Source organism: Oryx dammah, unplaced genomic scaffold (assembly GCF_014754425.2).
Source record: "Oryx dammah isolate SB20612 unplaced genomic scaffold, SCBI_Odam_1.1 HiC_scaffold_16, whole genome shotgun sequence".
In the NCBI taxonomy this organism is placed as follows: Eukaryota; Metazoa; Chordata; class Mammalia; order Artiodactyla; family Bovidae; genus Oryx; species Oryx dammah.
Window position 1 is genome coordinate 53,938,852 of NW_024070200.1, and position 19,649 is coordinate 53,958,500.

Below are 19,649 nucleotides of genomic sequence, written 5' to 3' on the forward strand. Positions count from 1 at the left end.
GTTCTGAGGCATGCAGGCTTCAGTAGCTGTGTTGCACAGGCTTAGTTGCTCCATAGCATTTGGGGTCTTTCTGGACCAGGGATCAAACCCATTGTCCCCTGCATTGGCAGGCGAATTCTTAACCACTGGCTCACCCGGGAAGTCCCAGGGACATTAAGTAATCCAGCCTTCTCACTTACCTTGATAGGGAGCCATATGCCTCTTTCAAAGCCGAAGTTTTGTTTTGCTTTGTTTTATTTAATTAAAAAAGTAACATTGCTTCAGTAAACACTCCCTAGTTCTAAGTACTAGCTTTGCTGGTAAACAGTTACATAACTAGGAATTCACCTCCCTGACCTCATCTTCTCTCTGAAAGGGAGAAATCAGGCAGCATGTGAAATTTCCCCTAGCTCTTGTGGCTATGTGGAATCACAACTCCGCATCCTGTGCTGTGCCAAAAAGCCCCCAGATTTCTTGGTGAAATAACAATCTTCATTCCCCAGAGCATTAGAACTTAAACAAGCCTAGGGGAGGCAGGCTGTGGCTGTTATGGTTAACATTTCTTGAAGCCCTGTTCCCTGGGGGACCAACTCCAGGTATTTGTTCCTTTTTCCCAATAAATAGCGACTGAATGCCTTCTAGGGGCCACCCACTGTTCTGAGTGTTGAGGACACAGCAGTAAACAAAACCAAAAAAAGTCAGTACCCAGGGAGCTTGTACTGCAGCAACACACCCTGGATGCTTGATTGCATCCTGTAAGCCTTGGGGCCTTGACCCTCTGTGACCTATCTGCTGCTTACAACCATCCTTTTTAAGATCCACAGACATTTTTACCCACCTGATGTTTTGGTAATCATGTCTATGCCAAATGATGTGTTTTATGGCCAAACTGTCTTTTTAATTTTTTCGACCTGACTTTTTGCACTAAAATTCATGCATTATTCATTCGACCCTGCAAACAACTCATTTGTGAGTAGACAGAAACCCAGAGTCTCAGAGGCTGGTGCATGGTGACACTTTTAAGAAATGGTCAAGCTAGCTGGCCAACCCAGAGTTTTAAAAATTCTAAGTCCAGGCTTCTTCTGATGAAAATCTCAATAATAAAGTTGTGTTCACATGTAGGGAGTCAGTTTCTAGAATACTAGACCTCGAACTTGTTGCACAGATCCGGTTTGCCAGCTTTGCCCCTCCACCCCTAGCATCAGTCAAATTCCTAACAGATTTGAAGCTGTCCTGACAATGCTATGACACCTGTTTTGAGTTGCCAAAATCCCTGCCATCATGTCACTTCATTCTCATTCGGCGTGAAACTGACTGCAGGATCCCCTGGAAGACACAGCCTCAGACCCGAACTTAGCAGCTCACACTGCCTTGTTCCATCAGTTCATTCGGTTGCTAGAGCATTATCAGGCTCCTGGGACCTACTTATGCATGAGGCTTCCTTTCTCTCAGCTTTTGTTTTTGATTCCCCTCCCACCCACATCACTTTCCAGCATAGCAGCCTTGTAGTGAGTATTTCAGCAGTCTTGACTTCAACACCATCACCTGGGTCTCTGTTTAACTATAGGGTGCCTGCTGAGAAGTCTCTTCAGTCGTATCTGACTCTTTCAGTTGTATCTGACTCTTTGCGACCCCATAGACTGTAGCCTGCCAGGTTCCTCTGTCCATAGGATTCTCCAGGGAAGAATATTGGAGTGGCTTGCAAGCACAGGAGGCAGGCAGCCCTCGGTTCTCTGAGCCCTGTCAGTGCACGAGTCACACGGCTGAACTGCCACCACTCAGCAGGTGCTCATCCGGGTTGCGGTGGGGGGCACCTTGCTCAGCAAGCACTGCAGGGCCCGGGAGCCAGACACAAATGATGTGGGGGATATAGTTGCCAGCACCGTGGATCGGAGGTGAGACTTCAGTTGCTAAATGGACAGAACTCAGGAAATCAGCTAAAATGCAGCAGAAGACTTAACCATGCAGATTCGGGAAAAAGGAGAAAGCAGTGGCAGGTTTCTTTGCTTCCGGGATGAACTGTGCCTCCTTTGGTCACATATGTTTTATTTTATTTTTAAAGAAATTTTGATTTTGTAATGGGGTATAGCCGATTAACAAGCAATGTCATGATAATTTCCGATGAACAGCGAAGGGACTCAGCCATACATATACATGTATCCATTCTCCCCCAAATTCCCCTCCCATCCAGGCTGCCGCATAACATTGGGCAGAGTTCCCTGTGCTAGACAGTAGGTCCTTGTTGGTTATCCATTTTAAATGTAGCAGTTGATGCATACATTTTAAATGCAGATGGAGACAGGTTTCTCCGAATGTATTTGTATACATAGGATTAGAATCAGAGTTTCAGGATCTGAAGGGATCTCACACTCACCCAGAGGCACCCCCCCCCAATCCTTTTTACACATGCCGAGTGTTGAAAGTCAGAACCCTAACAGCCCACGGTGCTGCAGTGTCTTGGGTGCTAAAAGAGACTAAGAATTTGAAGCGTATAAACACAGAAGGTAACTGGAATGATGTTGAGATATTTAATTTTAATCTTTTAGAAAATCTATGGGCCAAGCTGGTTTTAGAAAAGGCAGAGGAACCAGAGATCAAATTGCCAACATCCGCTGGATCATGGAAAAAGCAAGAGAGTTCCAGAAAAACATCTATTTCTGCTTTATTGACTATGCCAAAACCTTTGACTGTGTGGATCACAATAAACTGTGGAAAATTCTGAAAGAGATGGGAATACCAGACCACCTAACCTGCCTCTTGAGAAATCTGTATGCAGGCCAGGAAGCAACAGTTAGAACTGGACATGGAACAACAGACTGGTTCCAAATAGGAAAAGGAGTACATCAAGGCTGTATATTGTCACCCTGCTTATTTAACTTCTATGCAGAGTACATCATCAGAAACACTGGACTGGAAGAAACACAGGCTGGAATCAAGATTGCTGGGAGAAATATCAATAACCTCAGATATGCAGATGACACCACTCTTATGGCAGAAAGTGAAGAGGAACTAAAAAGCCTCTTGATGAAAGTGAAAGAGGAGAGGGAAAAAGTTGGCTTAAAGCTCAACATTCAGAAAACGAAGATCATGGCATCCGGTCCCATCACTTCATGGGAAATAGATGGGGAAACAGTGGAAACAGTGTCAGACTTTATTTTTTGGGGCTCCAAAATCACTGCAGATGGTGATTGCAACCATGAAATTAAAAGACGCTTACTCCTTGGAAGAAAAGTTATGACCAACCTAGATAGCATATTCAAAAGCAGAGACATTACTTTGCCGACTAAGGTCCGTCTAGTCAAGGCTATGGTTTTTCCATTGGTCATGTATGGATGTGAGAGTTGGACTGTGAAGAGGGCCGAGCTCCGAAGAATTGATGCTTTTGAACTGTGGTGTTGGAGAAGACTCTTGAGAGTCCCTTGGACTGCAAGGAGATCCAACCAGTCCATTCTGAAGGAGATCAACTCTGGGATTTCTTTGGAAGGAATGTTGCTAAAGCTGAAACTCCAGTACTTTGACCACCTCATGCGAAGGGTTGACTCATTGGAAAAGACTCTGATGCTGGGAGAGATTGGGGGCAGGAGAAGAAGGGGACAACCGAGGATGAGATGGCTGGATGGCATCACTGACTCGATGGACGTGAGTCTGAGTGAACTAGGGCAGTTGGTGATGGACAGGGAGGCCTCGCGTGCTGCGATTCATGGGGTCGCAAAGAGTCAGACACGACTGAGCGACTGAACTGAACTGAACGGAACTGAACTGATGGGCCATAGATTCCTAGCTAAGTGATGCTGAACACATGCTAATCATTTAATTGGAGGGTTGGCAGGCGGGAGTGGGGAGGTTTATTAATTTATTAGCCATGAGGCTCAGCTTCAGGCTGAGCAGAGTTCCCACTGGTTCAGTGGGAGTAGGCAAGTGGTTTCTCTCCACTGAGCCCCAGGGAGCTCAGTGGAGTTCCCTGGGGGAACTCCATTGGGGTTCCTTTAGCTCTCCCTGGAGCTGTGCCTCCAGCCCCTCTCTCCTGCCAGTTGCAGGAGGACCCTCTGTATCCTAAGAGTCGTGGGTTTGATCCCTGGGTCAGGAAGATCCCCTGGAGGAGGGAATGGTAACCCACTCCATTATTCTTGCCTAGAGAATCCCATGGACAGAGAAGCCTGGTGGGCTACAGTCTATAGGGTCGCAAAGGGTCAGACATGACTGAAGCACCATAGCATACATGCGTGCATAGTATCAAAAACATGCCAGGCAGAAGCTGTGCAAAACATCCTGGGATCATTTTGCTTTGTGAACCTAAACTTAATTTCAAAAGCAAGATGTTTCACTTCTGCCTCCCAAATCTCATGCAAGTTGGAGGAAACTACCATAGGAAATGAAATTTTCAGCATTCCAAACCCTACAACAGAGGAAAACATACTAGAAGAATGATCAAATAAAAATTGAATTAGCCAGTCCACCATGCCCACCACACAGAAGGAAAGACTGCGTTCACCACGTTGAATGGTCACTATGGAATTACCAGGTGAGTCACATCTCCACCCGGTGCCTAGTACAACATCCTGCACCTATTAGATGCTCATCAAAAATTTAATAAGTGAAAGAATGAGTCCATGAATAAATGCACTGTGGATGTCACAAAAATGAACTGTAATGGTGGCTTTTTTCTTTTAGTCTCCTTTTAAAAAATTATTCCTAAATGATGTAATGATAGTTGTTTGTTCACTTATTTCAAATACAAACTAAAATATTAAAAAAAAAAAGGCAAGATGTTGAATATTGAAGACAGTAGTAGAAGATGACTTAAAGAATTGGATGTGACTGTTTTGCTGCAGTATCTGGAAAACACTGGGGCATGCAGATGTCAGGCGAGTTCACACAAGGATAGACTCTAAGGTCATGAGTTGTTCGTGTGCCTGGGAACACTGATGAGCCTGGTGGTGAACACTCATGAGCCTGGTGGTAGGCACTGTGAGAGGCAGGAGGCACTTCCTGCTTCAGAAGAGCTCAGAAGGGAACCCCACGTTGCCTGTGCCCAGTGAGAGCACAGATTGCTGAGTTTGGACTGGAGCCATGGGGGTCTGCAGGTGAGGGGCACAGGAGGCCTCACAGAGAGGGTGCGGCTTCAGCTGAGCCTCTAAGGGTGAACAGGAATTCACCAGTCAGGCAAGGGAGAAGGACAGATGTCCCATGCGGTGGGGGTGGCATGATGCAAACGTGTAGGCTGATGAAAGAGCAATGCTCATCGAGAACCCAGCAAGCAGAGGACAAGGTCGGGAGACTGCAAAGTCAATGTCATGTTAGAGGGCGCATATCCACCCGAGGGGCTCAGGTGATCTTGGCCACAGGAAGTCATCAGCAGGTTTTAAGATGTATGTTTTAGGAGGACGACTCAGGTGGCCACAGAGTGGTTAGAAGATAGGGGAGAGATTCTAGAAACAGAATGGCCAAGCAGAACTCTTCAATCCTGGGTGAACTGTATGATTTCTTGTGACCTGCCTCTGTGCAGTCATCACAGCTGTGGCTGCCAGATCAGCTGAGGGTCATTGGCCCCATTGTTTGGGCTAAGATGTTAGTCACTGGCCAAAGGCACGTATTGGCTTTTCATAGATTCCAGTCAACCTGACTCTTTTCCTTGGAGAGAGCCAGCCTTCTGCACATAGCAAGACCTTAGCCCAGGGACCAATGGTGGGAGGAAGAGCTTGGACCAGAAGAGCAGACCCATGGGACTGTAGATATTCTTCATCTCCACAGTGCAGGCCGTGAAGGCAAACAGATGCCAAACAGCCTTCTCCTGACAAATAGTCAGTATCCTTAATGCATTCACTATGTGTTGGCACTACTTGGTTTTGAGTCCAAACTCAGAAAGAAGCTTTTGATTCATTTGGTGGTGGGTAGACCCAAGGTTTTTGAAGATCAGAAGAATGAGGAATAGAGTAAGATCCATCCTTGGACCACCCTGTCCATCCCCAGTGAAGAGCTCGGTATCACACACACACATCCTCAGCTACCTTTTCGTTCAGTGATGCTCAGATTTGAACGTGTGTGGGTTATTCACTCAGTCATGTCCAACTCTTTGCAACCACATGGGCTGGAGCCTGTCAGGCTCCTCTGTCCATGAGATTTTTCTCAGGCAAGTGTACTAGAGTGGGTTGCCATTCCCTTCTCCAGAGGATTTTCCCAACCCAGGTTTCAAACCTGGGTCTCCTACATGGCTGGCAGATTCTTTACTGTCTGAGCCACCAGGGAAGCCAAATTCACCAAATTTATATGCCAGTGTGGTAAATGGATTGTATACACAAAAGAACTGAGCTTCATCGGCAATCTTTTCCAATGTGAGGATCTCACCTGGTTCCCAGTTCACTTTAGGATCTACCACCTTCTTGAGCATCTTCTCTGGTTATCTTCATGTAATGACAGTCACTCCTATGCATTGTCTCTTGTGCCAGGCATTTTACATGTAGTAGCTCAGTCCTTCCCCAGAACTGGCAGAGGTCGAAATTATAACCCTAGTTCTGGGGATCAGTCTAGGGAAGCTCAGAGCAGCTTAGGCAACTCTTGGCCTCCCTCCTTGTCTCTCCTCCTCTATCTCTCAGTAGTGTTTGCCATCCCCGATGAGGGCCTTCTGCCTTCAGACACACTTCTATCACTTCTACCTCCCCTCTTTTTTGTATTTAAATTTTTTATTGAAGTATGGTTGAACTACAATGTTGTGTTAATTACTGCTGTACAGCAAAGTGGTTCAGTTATACAGATACATACATTCTTTTTCATATTCTTTTCGTTATGGTTTATTTAAGCTGGCTTAAAACTCAACATTCAAAAAACTAAGATCATGGCATCCAGTCCCATTGTGCGTATGTGCTAAGTCACTTCAGTAGTGTCTGTCTCTTTGCAACCCCGCCTACCAGGCTCTTCTGTCCATGAGATTCTCCAGACAAGAATACTGGAGTGGGTTGCCATGCCCTTCTCCACGGGATCTTCCCAAGTCCCGTCACTTCTTGGCAAATAGATGGGGGAAAAATAGAAACAACAACAGACTTTATTACTTGGATTCCAAAATCTTTACAGACGGTGACTGCAGCCCTGAAATTAAAAGATGCTTGCTCCTTGGAAGAAAATCTATGGCAAACCTAGACAGCGTATGAAAAAGCAGAGACGTTACTTTGCCAACAGAGGTCCGTCTAGTCAAAGCTATGGTTTTCCGGTAATCATGTACGGATGTGAGAGTTGGACTGTAAAGAAGGCTAAGCGCCAAAGAATTGATGCTTTCGAACTGTGGTGCTGCAAAAGACTCACATTCTCTTCCTTATGGTTTATTGCAAGATATTGAATATATAGTTCCCTGTGCTATCCAGTAGGACCTTGTTGTTTATCCACTCTCTCTTTTAAAGGGAACTTTTCTCTTGACTCAGCTGCTCCCTCCAGCTTCAGCCTGGGTCTCTGTTTCCCTTCCCCTTCCCAGCACCGTACCCAACAGCTCCACAGCCCAGGATACACATTCTTGGCTTCTTCAGATGAGATTCAGCCCCACCTGTCAAAGGTGACGCCCTGTCTCATCACCATCATTACCCTCCTCCAGGCCATGCTCTCCTCTCTTGGGCACCAGAGGTGGGGCAGCCCACTTCCTTCCCCCCTGGTGGACCCTTGCTCCCTTGCTCCCTTGCCCTCATCCTCCCCTCTCACCTGTCTTCCTCCTCCAACCCCCAAAGGATGAGGACGTGTCCTGGACCCCTGTTGCTGCCTCTCCCAGAGCGCATCCCTTCCCCTGACCAGATAAGCCCCACTCCAGGCATGCTCTGGACCGGCCTGCAGATCCTTTTCCTCCTTGGTGGGTTTCTCGGGCGGCGTGGCTGCTTGTGCACTCACCCTCTCAGGCCAGCGAAAGGGAGGCCCCTTGGCTGTTCCCTGCCTTTCCCTTCTTCCCAGAGCAGACGGGATGTCCTGCTGGATCTTCAGTCCCAGAGGCCTCCCAGCCCCAGGTCTTCGTCCTCTGCATCCCAGGACCGTCAGCGGCTCCTCTTCTCCCTCCATCTCTACCCCCAGGGCTTCAGGGCATCCCAAACTCAGGGGCTGTATCCACATTATATTGTAGATAATGTCTACATCACGTTGTCCCCCTACTTGAGAATCTGCCATGGCTCCTCGGTCAGCGGTCGCATCCAGTGCAGCCTGCCAGACGCTCCAGCTTCTTTCCAAATGGCCTCTCAGTCTGTCCAGTGAGATGTTTCTCCCCCGGCTCCCAGCGGGCTCTTCAGCTGCAGAAGGTAGGGCCTCAAGTGCCCAGCTGCACCCCCACACCGGCTCTGTCTTCCCTCTGCTCCGCCTTCCTCCCTAGCTGGAACCCCTTCTCTGCACCCATCTGCCTCCTAGCCACTCACCTAGCGTTGCCTCCAACCCTGCTTCCTCTTGTTTCTAAAACTTAACAAGCAAAATGTACCAGCTCTTCCAGTTCATCCCGCACCCCTACCCCATGTCCCTTTCCTCCACACCTTCTCCAGCATTTATTTTTTGTAGATTTTTTTATGGTGGCCATTCTGATAGGTGTGAGGTGATACCTCATTGCAGTTTTGATCTGCATTTTTCTCATAATTAGTGATGCTGAGCAAACATATAGCTGATTCGCTTCACTGCACAGCAGAAAGGAATACAACATTGTAAACCAACTGTACCCCGATTTATAAAAATAAATTTTTTTAAAAAATCAGTTCTTAGAATAACACATACTCATTGTAAAATGCGTTTTAAAGTACAGAGTAGTATATAGGAGAGGAGAAAAAAACTTAAAATTTTACCACCCAGAAATTAAGATTATAATTTGTGTGTCATTTCCAAGATGAAATGCACAGGCATATATAAAAGTATAGGTTATTTCTGCATCATTGGTGTTGTGCTATTTGTACATTTTCTCTTTCTCTCTTCACTTATTGTCAAGAACTTTCCCATCCTACTAATTCATCTTTAAACCGCAATTTTTAAAGCCATGTAATAGCCCAGCATATGGATGTGCGTTTGATTTATTTAGCCCGTCTCCTGCTGTAGGTCAGGTCCTGGCTCCCAGCTCTCCGGTTATAAATAACAAACATCCTTGTCCCCTGACTCGAGCCATTTGTTTCTGTGTCATATGACGTGGCAGTTTTTAATAATGCAGAGGCCAGTCGCATTTATTGAGCTACTACTGGGTGCTAGCCTCTCTGCTGACTGCTTTTCCTTTCTTCCTCAAGCCTCACAGCCTCCTTGCAAAGCAGATATCCTCAGGGTCTCAAGTCACTTGACTTAAGTCACCCGCTTAGTCGGTTGATGAGGTCCCATCATGAGATTCAGGCTCAGCCTTTGATCCCACACACAGCCCCCATTGCTGTGCCCTCCGCAATGATGTTCAGAATGCATAGCAGTGCGCATCTGAGGGCAGACGCTAAGACTTAATGAAGGCAGTGGATGGCCTCATGGATTTTACCATCATTTCCCAGCTGGATTATAAGATGCTCTTAGATGCCTGATGCATACCTCTAGGCTTAATCTTCGACCTAATTAGAGCCAGCCGGGACTTGCTCATCTTATAAATGCAGACACCGAGAGGCTTAACAGACATCTGCAGTGTCAGGGTGTCAGCTCTATTGAATAGCCTTATGATAGACATGTGAAAAGTGATCTTTAAAGACTTATTGTGTTTATTATGTAGACTTAGCTCTCCTGTGCTCATGTATTAGAGTCTGTAGCTATAGTGATGTGTGAAAGAAGCTGTCTTGTCCAATGCAGCGTAGACCGTGGCCACCGAACCATATTAGCATTGGAGAGTCGGTGCTGAGCCTTGCAGATCCTCAGCTGCATATGTGTTGATTCCAGGTAGAGCAGAGTCACGAGAAGAGTATGACCCCGGCCTAGAATTTTATTTCCCTAATTGTCAAGAATTTTCCCATCCCACTAATTCATCTTTAAACAGCATTTTTTAAAGCCATAGAATAGCCCATTTTATGGATGTGCAGTTGATTTATTTAGCTCATCTCCTGCTGTAGGTCAGGTCCTGGCTTCCAGCTCTCCAGTATTATAACAGGTTTTGTTTGTCTGTCTGCTTGTTTGTTTTGCTGTACCCAGTGTCTATTGTGGCAGGCAGGGTCTTTAGTGGAGGCATGCAGGATCTAGTTCCCTGACCAGGGATCAAACCCCTGCCCCCTGCTTGGGGAACGTGGAGTCTCAGCCACCACTTCACCAGGGAAGTAGAAGCCCCATCATTTCCCACAGTATTAAAATCTGATTTTCAGTTGCCCATTTGCTGGGGGTCTCTTTCCTTTAGGCAAGTGCTTCTGACACTGTCAGTTACCTGGAGGCCCGATGCTGGCCGGGCCCCTTTCCCTTCTGATTCGGTAGGGTTGAGGTGGGGCCTGATCGTTTGCATTTTGGACAAGCTCCCAGGGGGATGCTGTTGCAGCTGGCTGGGGACCACACTTTAAAAACCACACTCTTAGGCCTTTAAAAGGATATTGGAGGGCTGGCCATGCAATTAACTAAGGCATCATTATCCTTTCTGTTTAAGATGGCAAAACCCACGTGATTCAAATCATTCACTCAATGCACCACTTGAAACCCACAGTGCTTTCAGCTTTCTGCTCAGCTTCAGGCCCTCCTGCTTCAGTGTCAACCCCACCCCATGCCCGAGTCCTCCCCAAGTCTGGCAGTGTGGCAGATACCACATCTGAGCAGCCGGCGGAGGGCGAACTCACCTTGACGCCCAGAGACTGGGATCTTGAGAGCTGGGGTGGGCTCCACAGGACAGCTGTGTGCTGGCTGAATGACAGGGCCCGCAGCCACCCACCTGTGCCCCTGAAGGACCCCAGCCACTCACCTATGGACAGCCCTTGACCGCCAGCTTGCCAGCCTCGGACCCTCTCTTCTTACAGAAACTGCTTCCCTGATCTCTCCCTAAGTGGAATCTGAGGTCTGTCTGAACTGCTGCAAGCCTCCCCAGAATCCCCGTATCTAACCCCCGGTACGCACTGTTTCAGTGTTGTCTGGAGCTGCTTCTGCCATCCTGCTCCTCCATCAGCCCCAGGAACAGGCAGCCAGTTGGGATGGAGTCAAGTTTGCCTCACCCCATTTGACTCTGAAACAGGACTGCACCCTGCCTCTTCTGGGGAAGTCCTGGAAGCTGCCTAGTCCTGGTGCCCCCCTGCCACTCATTTCCCTTCTTCTGTCCATCCTTGTGAAGTACCCCAAGTACTCCTGGCCAGAACCACCCGGAGTACAATCATCTTTTCTCCTTTCACCCCAATATCTAAAAACACCCCCCTTGGACTTCCCTGGTGGTCCAGTGGTTAAGACATCACACTTCAGTGCAGGGGCACGGGTTGGATCCCTGTTCAGGGAACTAAGATCCCACATGCCACATGGCGTGGCCCCAAAATAAAGCCACCACCCGCTTCCCCAGAGATGTCGACTTCCCTGTGGCCCTAAGTATGCATCCACCCAGCAGGAAAATGATGAGACCTTCCACATAGAGCTAGAGCATCTAAGGGTCTTTGGAAGAACAGCCCCAGACATAGCTGAACCGGTGTGAGAAGTTCAGGTCCTGTGGGCTGAGACTGATGAGAAGTGGAGGCCAGGCTCATGCCGTGCCCCCACCCCCCACCCCAGATGGCCTGGCTCCCCTGTTGGCTGCGAGCACTCTTGGTGGGTTCCATGTACCACCTCCCAGCTTTCTTTCCTCCTTTTCAAGCCAAAGACATGAGCAAGTAAGTGTGAAGCCCTCACCCCTCGGTGCTCATTATCTGGTCCCCATGGGCTTCTCCCAGAGAAAGGAGAGTCCCGACCAGAGCACGGCTCAGGGCACTTTCTTTCCCCCCAAGAAAGGGAGGAGAGTGGTGGGGGTAGAGGGGGTGGGAAGGATCAGGGGGCAGAGGGGGAGTCGTAGGGAAGACAGAGGGTCTCACAAGGGGGAGCTTTGAAAGTGCTGTATGTGTGTGTGTGTGTTGCTCAGTCATGTCCGACTCTTTGCGACCCTGTAGCCCGCCAGACTCCTCTGTCCATGGGATTCTCCAGGCAAGTATACTGGAGTGGGTGGCCAGTTCCTTCTCCAGGGGTACTTCCCAACCCAGGGATCGTATCTGATTCTTCCACAATGCAGACAGATTCTTTACCCTCTGAGCCGCCAGGGAAGCCCTAACTGTGCTGTGACTGGTGGGAAATGTGGCCACGGGTCCCTGGCCCTTGTTCGCAACAACCCAGGCTTAGTAACAGAGCTTCTTCTCTTTGGCACCAATGACATTTGGGGCTGGATAATCCTGTGCTATGGGGCTGTCCTGTGCATTGCAGGATGTTAGCAGCATCCCTGGCCTCTAGATGTAAGTAGCCACCTGGAAGATGTGATCATCACAAGTGTCTTCAAACATCACCATATGTAACTGCTTCCAAATTGAGAGCCAGTCAACAGATATTATTGGGAAGCTGAGTGCCAAAGAATTGATGCTTTTGAACTGTGGTGCTGGAGAAGACTCTTGAGAGTCCTTTGGACTGCAAGGAGATAAATCAGTCAATCCTAAAGGAAGTCAACCCTGAATATTCATTGGAAAGATTGATGCTGAAGCTGAAGCTCCAACATTTTGGCCACCTGATGCGAAGAGCCAACTCATTGGAAAGGATCCTGATGCTGGGAAAGATTGAGGGCAGGAGAAGAGGGCAACAGAGGATGAGATGGTTTAGTGTCATCTACTCAGTGGACATGAATTTGAGCAAACTCCGAGAGATAGTGGAGGACAGGGGAGCCTGGCATGCTGCACTCCATGGGGTCTCAGAGTTGGACACAACTTAGTGACTGAACAACAAAGGGAAGCTGGTGGTTTTCCCTACATCGATCGATTAAATCCCCACTAACCTCATGAGGTGTGGGGCATTAGCCCCACTTTACAGATGTGGAAACTGAGGCCTGGAGGAGTTAAATGTGAATAGATAAGATGACATATAGTATCAGAACCACACCTTGAATCCAAGTTGCTCTGACATCAGAGCCCATTATCTTAGAATGTATGGTTGCAAGAAAAAGAAAACTCCCTGGCAGGGTTTATTTTAAGGATACAATGGAATATTTCACAGGAAGCTCAAGACGGGAAGTGAAGTTTGACTGGTTCTCACAGAGGTAGAATTGAAAGGTTGAGAGCTAAGTTTACACTCTCGGTGCTCCATGACGGTGTTTATGCCTGCATCTTTCCACGTGGTGACTTCTCCTCCTGGTTTCTGTGTAGATGCCAAGTCCCCAACCTTACTATGCCTTAGTCCCTTTGGAAATCCAGATTTCCAGGAGAAACAATGTGATTGGTTCAGCCAGGCTGAGTGGTTTGTTCCTGGCCCAATCAGCTGAGTGTGTTAGGGGTGGGGTAGGTGAGGGGAGGAAGTGGTTGGCCTCCGTGACTCCCTGAGCTCTTGCCACTGCCCCTTGCTCCAACCATCACCATGGCAACAGAGGCCAATCTGCCCAGCACCTGGAAGGGGGCAAGGATTTTACCCTCCAGGACCTAAGCTAACATCTCCTATAAAGTGAAGCCGCAGGGGATGATGAAAGCAGACACATCTGTCTTTAGCAAACAAGTGAAGCTGAATCACCTCCCCGCCCCACCAAGAAATTGATCTTTACCAACACTTAATGAAGAGTTAGCTGGTTAATAGCCCATGACAAATCTGAAGGCTGTTAAGGGTCGGACATCCCAGACATTAACAGCTGCAGTAGCCAGCTTCCAAGAGATTACTGGCATTTGGGGCCATTCATGAAGACATCCAGGGGAAAATAGTCACAGAGCGATTTCGGCACAGTGAGGAGGGGAGGAGCCTGGGCGGCAGCATGGTAATGTACGGTGACATTGGCATCCCTGGGCAAGAGCACGGTTTGCTTGCCGAGCCTTGTGGTCACAGGAGGATTAAGAACAGAAGGAGCAGCAGATCTGGGTAGAGTTCCCTAGAGCTCAGAAGGAGCCCAGCAGGCCCCCAAAGACCCAGAAAGCCTTGGTGCCATTGAGGCTGTTTGCAGGGGCTCTCTCCTCTCCTTGTCCCGTGATAGGCTGTGTTAAAGTCGGTGTGACTGATCTCTAACCAACACACTTTGTGTCTATCGCATGCAGATAAGCACCTTCTGCTTCTGAGATGTTGCCCCGTCCCTCTCGGTATTGTTTTTTAATCTTTATTTATTTGGCTGTCCCTGGTCTTAGTTGTAGCATGCGGGCTGTTTTTCAGTTTTTTTTTTTAAGTCGTGTCATGTGGAATCTTTAATTGGGCATGTATCATCTTTAGTGACAGCATGCAAGCTCTTCATTGAGGCACGTGGGAGCTAGTTCCCTGACCAGGGATTGAACGCGGGCCCTCTGCACTGGGAGAGCAGAGTCTTAGCCACTGGACTCCCAGGGAAGTCTCCTCACTTCTTAGTGTTGTCAGCCTTCAGTAGGCATTCTGCACATGTGATAGTGCAACCACTGTGGGCCACCCCCTCAGCCTGGCCCCTGGCCTCAGGGGCCACAGAGGGATGCCCGATTTGAAAGCGAAGATGACAGTGCAGTGTGCTGTGAGCTCCAGTGGAGACAGAAGCAAACACGGAGGGTGCTCAGGTCAAGGCGTGCTGCTGTGGACACTGTGATTACACAGAGCCAGCACCCTCGGAGGCGTGGTGCGCTGTCCAGAGTCGTAAAATAGGCTTCTGCCACCCAGAAGCTCACCCTGGGTATGGTGGGGAAGTGCTGGAAATCTCTTGCCTCCACTCCCTGCATCTCATCCATCAGTGAATGCTCTCAGGGCTGTCTCCGGATTGCATCTCAGCCCACCACCTCTCTCATTGCCTGTCTGCCGGGTTGGTCCAGTGTACCATCACCACCACCACCATCTCCCGCATCCGCCCCGTAATCCATCACTCAGCAGCCAGAACTGTCCTCATGCCTGCCAGGATGGGTCCAGTGGCTTCCTGGCCCCCTTAGCAGAAACACAGGCTGTTTATCTTGAACTGTGAAAGAGAATCCGACTTCCTCCCTGACCTGTGCCCTTCCACTCTGCCCCTGCTGGTCATGATGCTCCTAAGATCCTTCAGGTTCGTGGCCACCTCAGGCTTTCGCACTCCCTCTTCCCTCCACGTGGGATCTTGGCCCCGGAAGCTGCCTCCTCCTCATCTCCCAGGGCCCACCTCAAACCCTTCTCCTCGGAGCAGACCTCTCCAACTACCCCTCCCCCTTGCCTCCCACCCCGTGGCCCTCTGTCACATTCTCCTGCTTTTTTCTTTGTAGTTTCTGGAATTATTCATATCCAGAATCCATATTATAAATGAATTATAAATATTCATTTATTTTGTTATAATAGAGATGCAAGCAGTCAGAACTTGGTAAGAAACACGTCACTCTCAGGGACAGCGGGGAGGTGACGTTTGAGCTAGACCTTGAAGCAGTGGGGTGACTTGCCAGGGCATGAAGTGGATGGAAGGGATTTCAGGAGAGGGAATGGCAGAAGCAAAGGCCCAGAGGCCAGTGAGTGTACCAGTAGCCCAGCTGCACCAGAAGGCGGCATGGGTGTTGATGGGGGCAGAAAACTCGTGCCAGAACATTTGAACCTCATCTTACGGGCAGTGGAGGGTGTCCGCCATACACAGTGGACGCTGTTGCATAGACCTCTTAAATTTGCTTGATGGAATCGGTCAGTCAAAGTTAGAAAGTGAAGCTGTTTTTTTTGAAACAGGCAGGAGTCCCTGGGAGTCAAGCTTGGCAAGGGAGGGAGAATGCGCTGAGATCAGGAGCTTCAGCTTAAAGTAAGACTCGAGGAAAAGCTCTGGGCTGCTGAGACCTTGTTTTCTGAACACGTCTGGACCCAAGCAACTACTTTGGCATTCTCTTGTGGGGTGGGCAGAGCCATGCCGATCTTTGAGAGACCAGCCAGGCACGGGGAGCCGCCGTGAAACCAGCCAACTGACTGTGCCAGGAAGACACACACATTTTCCACCAAAGGCTTTCTCCCTCCCCTGCTGGCTCGAGCCAGACAAAGTGCCACGTGACGAGGGTCACATGCTCTCAGTAATTCCACAGTGATGAGTCCTTGTTGTAACGTCCAGATGTCACTGCTATTTTGGGCAGATGTTCCAGGGAGCAGTCGCTGATGACCTCACGGGGGTGTGACTTTAAAGAGCAAATGACACGGCTGCTGTGAGTCAAGCTGGTCTCTCCTGTCCTGGTCCCTGTATCCCAGGACCCTGAAGTCAGAGCAGAGGCAGTGGCCCCATGTCAAAGTGTCCCCACACTGACCCTGACCGGAGCCACTGGCGTATCCTCACCCACTTCCTGCCCCAAGTTGCTGAGTGAGTTCACAACTTGTGTGATTGGCCGAGGGTCTTTGAGAGTTTTCTTGGACATAGCACCCAGCTGGGTGTACCTTGTTCCCCTCCTCCAACTTGGGAGGGAATCAAACCTGTGTGACTATGAGGCAGCCCCTTAACCTCTCTGAGCCTTTGTTTCCTTATCTTTAAAAAGAAATACCTATGTGGATGAGCTAGAGAAGAATCAGGCGGGATCATGTGGGCTGTGGCAGGTTGCCTTCTATAAGACATCACACAATGTTATAATAAGGATCATGGCAGCAGCCTCCTGAAACATCAATCCTAGACTCAGAGAAGTGGTAAAATTGGATGGAACTTCAGTGGTTTATCCAGTCTAAACTCTAAACCAGTAAAAGAGCTCCTGCTCGGGGGTCACCAGCTAGGGTCACTGGCCTCTGCTTAGACTCCTCCTGCCTAGGTGGAATGGCTTTTTAACAAAGTTTTTACTGGTATATAGTTGCTTGCCTGCCGGCTCCGATGGTAAAGAATCCTCCTGCAATGTAGGAAGTCTGGGTTTGATCCCTGGGCTGGGAAAATCCCTTGGAGGAGGGCATGGCAACCCATTCCAGTATTCTTGCCTGGAGAATCCCACAGACAGAGGAGCCCAGCAGACTGAGTCCAAGGGGCTGCAAAGAGTTGGACACGACTGAGCGACTAAGCACAACACAGTTGCTTTACAATGAGGTATTAGTTTCTGCCATACAGCCAAGCGAATCAGCCATACGTACACATATATCCCCTCTTGTGTGCATTTCCTTCCCATTTAGGCCATGACATAGCAATGGGTAGGTTCCCTGAGCTATACAGTAGGTTCTCATTAGTTACCTGTTTTATACATAGTGTGTGTATATATATGTGTGTATGTGCGTGCATCAACCCTGATCTCCAAGTTCATCCCATCTCCCCTTCCCTTGATGTCCATACACTTGTTTGCTGTTTCTGGGCCTCTATTTCTGCTTTGCAAATAGGTTCCTCTGTCCCCGTACTTCTAGAGTCCACATATGTGCATTAATATACAGTATGTGGTTTTCCCTTGATGAGCTTACTCCACTCTGGGTGAGAGTCTCTGGGTTCATCTGCGTCTCTGCAAATGGCACAGCTTCACTCCTTGCTGTGGCTGAGTGATGCCCCACTGTGCATCTGGGCCGTATCTTCTTTGCCCACTCCTCTGCTGGTGGGCGTCTAGGCTGCCCCACGTCCTGGCTGCTGTAGACAGTGCTGCAGTGACCACTGGGTGCATGTTGGGTGAGACGGCCCTTTCCCCGGGTCCGTTATTCCAGCCTCACTCAGGATTCAGTGCTCAGTGCATTCCCTTGTGTGGAGCCTGGCTCCTTGAGCTCCCCGAGTTTTGCTTTCAGAGCATTCTAGAGCCATGTCTTTAGTACAGAACCCACAATGCATGTGGCCTCTGGGCACTTGGAAGTATGACAAGTCCAAACTGAGGCATGCCGTCCATGTAACACACGCTGGGTAACAAAAACTTACTGGGAAAAAAAGAATATAAAATCTCCTGAATAAGTGTATATAGATATCAGATGCATCTGTGTTTATGTTAATCCATTTTATTTTAATTTTTATCTTTTACATGCTGCAACAATAGTATTAAATATAATATTAAAATAAACTATTTTATGATCTTTCGGCTTTTTCCTATTTTGCTTTTACTTTTCTAATGGGGCAACTCAGTTCAGTTCAGTCGCTTAGTCGTGTCTGACTCTTTGTGACCCCATGAATCTCAGCACGCCAGGCTTCCCTGTCCATCACCAATTCCCAGACTTCACCCAGACTCATGTCCATCGAGTCTGTGATGCCATCCAGCCATCTTATCCTCTGTTGTCCCCTTCTCCTCCTGCCCCCAATCCCTCCGAGCATCAAATTCTTTTCCAATGAGTTAACTCTTCGCATGAGGTGGCCGAAGTACTGGAGTTTCAGCTTTAGCATCATTCCTTCCAAAGTAATCCCAGGGTTGATCTCCTTCAGAATGGACTGGTTGGATCTCCTTGCAGACTCTCAAGAGTCTTCTCCAACACCACAGTTCAAAAACATCAATTCTTCGGCGCTCAACCTTCTTCACAGTCCAACTCTCACATCCATACATGACCACAGGAAAAACCATAGCCTTGACTAGATGAACCTTAGTCGGCAAAGTAATGTCTGTTTTTTAATATGCTATCTAGGTTGGTCATAACTTTTCTTCCAAGGAGTAAGCATCTTTTAATTTCATGGCTGCAATCACCATCTGCAGTGATTTTGGAGCCCAAAAAAATAGTCTGACGCTGTTTCCACTGTTTCCCCATCTATTTCCCATGAAGTGATGGGACCAGATGCCATGATCTTCATTTTCTGAATGTTGAGCTTTAAGCCAACTTTTCCACTCTCCTCTTTCACTTTCATCAAGAGGCTTTTTAGTTCCTCTTTACTTTCTGCCATAAGCGTGGTGTCAACCTGCATATGTGAGGTTATTGATATTTCTCCCGGCAATCTTGATTCCAGCTTGTGTTTCTTCCAGTCCAGCGTTTCTCATGATGTACTCTGCATAGAAGTTAAATAAGCAGGGTGACAATGTACAGCCTTGACGTACTCCTTTTCCTATTTGGAACCAGTCTGTTGTTCCATGTCCAGTTCTAACTGTTGAAGAAGTTAAACCATGCACGTGGCTCCTATTCTTCTACTGGTCAGTGCTGCTCTCAAGTCGTGCGCACAGTCAGCTGGACGCAGTCCTTCTCCCAGCAGCCGTCCAGATAATCTAACACGCCCCCAGTCGTATCTTCTCGACAAGTATCCGTGAAGCACGTGCTCTGTGCTAGGCACCGTGTCAGGTGCTGAGCTGGGATGTGATGATGAACAAAAACCTTGTACCCCTGGGCTTCCAGTTTGATGGGGGAGAGAGATGTCACTCGAAACTCTAACAAGCAGGACCATGGTTCCTGGGAAGAAATTCAGGGCTGTGCTTCCACAAGTGGGCTCTCGAAGCCCCATTTTGCTCTTTTCTAGTACACTTTTTATTTTACAGTAGATTTACATTTGCAGGAAAGTTAGGAAGACAGTACAGAAAGTTCCCACATATCCCAAACCCACTTGCCCTTTTTATTAATGTCTTATAATAGTGTACACTAAGTCCCAGACATACCAACAGGTTCTATTCTGAGAACACATTCGCAAGTCCAATTTGTTTGTATATCCAACAAAGGTACTCAACTAGGTAACCCAACCAAGAACTAGGTACACAGATGACATAATCAGCTATATAGCGCTGTACTATAATCGGCTTATAGTATTTCTCACACAAATAATGTATAAAAACCAAAAAAACAAAACATGTTTTAATCTTACAGTACAGGACCTT

The 19,649-nt window shown here is 48.2% G+C and overlaps 1 protein-coding gene across 2 annotated transcripts in view; it reads left to right on the forward strand.

Moving 5' to 3' along the window:
• Positions 1–19,649, forward strand: part of SLCO3A1 (solute carrier organic anion transporter family member 3A1) — a 373,911-nt gene that overhangs the window by 214,038 nt on the left and 140,224 nt on the right. The gene's annotated exons all lie outside the window — the stretch shown is intronic.